Source organism: Montipora foliosa, chromosome 9, assembly GCF_036669935.1.
Source record: "Montipora foliosa isolate CH-2021 chromosome 9, ASM3666993v2, whole genome shotgun sequence".
NCBI classification, from domain to species: domain Eukaryota; kingdom Metazoa; phylum Cnidaria; class Anthozoa; order Scleractinia; family Acroporidae; genus Montipora; species Montipora foliosa.
In genome coordinates this window covers 18,221,359-18,223,656 of record NC_090877.1, presented here as the reverse complement: position 1 = coordinate 18,223,656, position 2,298 = coordinate 18,221,359, and the positions used below count along the sequence as shown (strand labels likewise).

At 39.5% G+C, this 2,298-nt stretch overlaps 1 protein-coding gene across 1 annotated transcript in view; it reads left to right on the top strand.

The window, feature by feature from the left end:
• The first annotated feature begins 584 nt into the window (after window positions 1–584).
• The window catches only part of LOC137970080 (uncharacterized), a 12,473-nt gene continuing 10,759 nt past the window's right edge, over window positions 585–2,298 (top strand). The window contains exon 1 of the mRNA XM_068816554.1: window positions 585–1,151. The gene's annotated coding sequence lies outside the window, so the exon portion shown is untranslated. The remainder of the gene's footprint in view (window positions 1,152–2,298) is intronic.

Genomic DNA, 2,298 nt, shown 5'->3' with positions numbered 1-2,298 from the left:
CGGACTCTCGCCACTTCAGAGTATGTATCACGCACGCTCAGAAATTTGATTGTGGTCGTCAACTAATTTGTGACCGTTAACAACTATTAAGGACGGTGCCTACTATTGTTCTTGCGCATACGTTCTGCGCATATCAAGATACTCGGATTTCCTATCGGTGATGCTTACTAATACAGAGATATTTTTGCGCGGTTTGGAATTATGCAGAGAAAGTAGATCCTAGTAAGTGCTATTGGTAGCCAAAAAGAAAATTGGGGGCAACCATGCATTTTTCAGAGATAATTAAGCTTCAATTTGAGAAAGAACGCCAAACAAGGTTTTTTTATTTTAAAGGTTTTACAAATATTGTTCATGAATTATCTTTGAAAAATGTGTGGTTACCCCCAATTTTCTTTTTGCATTTCAATAACACTTGTTAAGATCTACATTTCCTGCACAATCATAAACCTGGGCAAGAATACCTTTGAATTGGTAAGTACATGCTGACCAAAAGAAAAGCGGACTCTGGAGACGAGATTGGGGATCCCCGAAAGACCCTGGGAACGAGAATAGCGGGTAGCGGCGCAGACAAGGCGCAGACTTATTTCCGGGGTCTTTCCGGCGGTGAGAGAAACGACCGCCGGAAATACGTTTGCGTTCGCAGGGTTTGCCTGGCGAATAGTGTCGGTTTGGTCTACTATGAATTGATATGTTACTCAAATGTCGAGAAAGTTTGATCTACCCGGCCTGTCGGTTGTTGTTCCCCTTGTCGTTGTATTTGATGTCTCATTTACCGATTTTTCTGCAAAATGGCGATTCAAGTTATTCGTTTCCAAGAGCGATGGTTCTTCAAGGAAAGAATGTTGCTCGAATTTGTTTGTGGATGACGGCTGCTATGTATGTAACTCCTTAGGTCCGGGAGGCACTAGCGCTGTAAAATGGGTGTACGAAACCTGACTCAGATGCTATAATGCATGTACGAAATTTGCTGAGAGAATTTCAAGATCTTTTCACGGACATGCACAAGACGCACCATCGAGCTAATTGGATGCAATCAGACATCGACAGCTGAAAGGAATTCGCACGAGGAGAAAGTTGGTTTTATTGATCGTATGTTCTTCGACTGGGCCGTTCTACGAGTCCACAAATCTCCGTGTATATCGTCGGATAAGGTGAGCTCAAGTTAATTATGTATATGAACTTTAATAAATGGGCTTTCGATTTAAGTTAAAATTGCGAGATTTTACAAAATCATTGCACGGTGGTTTCTCCCACTTTAGAATTTTATAGCCGAAGATTTCCTACTAAAGGTCGTAATTTAATGGAAGAAAATAGTAACATCGATGGTACGCAACATAATTTTGATGTACTTTCCAGCGAAAAAAAAAAGGTAACTGTAAATTCTTGAAATAATGCAGCTTGTGTATCTTTTATACGTGTTCTGCTTGACGTTCGGTAAAATACAATTTATTAGCAGTACAATTAATTATTATAAGATTGCAGATGTTATGGTAAAAGTGCCAAGGGATGCAAATCTAACATTTAAAGGAGTGATAATGTAGCATACAAATTAATAATTATCAAAATTAATGTCACAGATTTGCAATCAGATTAAAGAGCCAATACTTTCAAAGTAACATGGATTTTACTGATGTACAGCTTCCTCCTCAGTTAGTTCTGCTATTTGTGATACAGTTAACAGATTTGTAGACAGCTTGTTATATTGTTAATAAAAAGATGTTGTTTTAGGTTGCTTTGAACTCACTGTTTATCATGCTTATCCAAACCTTTGTTGCGTTGCTATCCTAATTCTGGTGTTAATTCAGTTGTACTCCACAGTATGAATCTGCAGTTTGCATTCTGTGATCAAGAGTATCAGTTATCATGGAACTATCATAATCACAGAATGTCAATGTTCACAGCTAAAACTGATGCAATACACATTCATTCAATGGGTTAACAGTGCCGTGTAAGCTGTACACAGAGCAGCATCAGAAAGACGACCATGAACTTGCAAACCAGTCCGAATGAAAGATTGCTCCGTAGCAAATGGCTCCCATTGCATCTGATGACACCTGAAAGTCAGGTAGAAGAGCACAAGGGTGCGAAGAAAGCTGCGCCCCTTTGGGGAGTGAGGGTCTAATGAAATTTGTTGTTTAGTTGAATTGGGTGATCTTCTCCTGAAAAGGAGAGGGCAGATCTCATCTGGCAGAGAAAGGTACAACCTTGAGGAGCTACCTTGATGATTCAAGTTCCTTACATTTGTAGTGGTGTTATGAGCTCACTCCTCCAATAAGAAAATAGGATCAAATTCCTCCT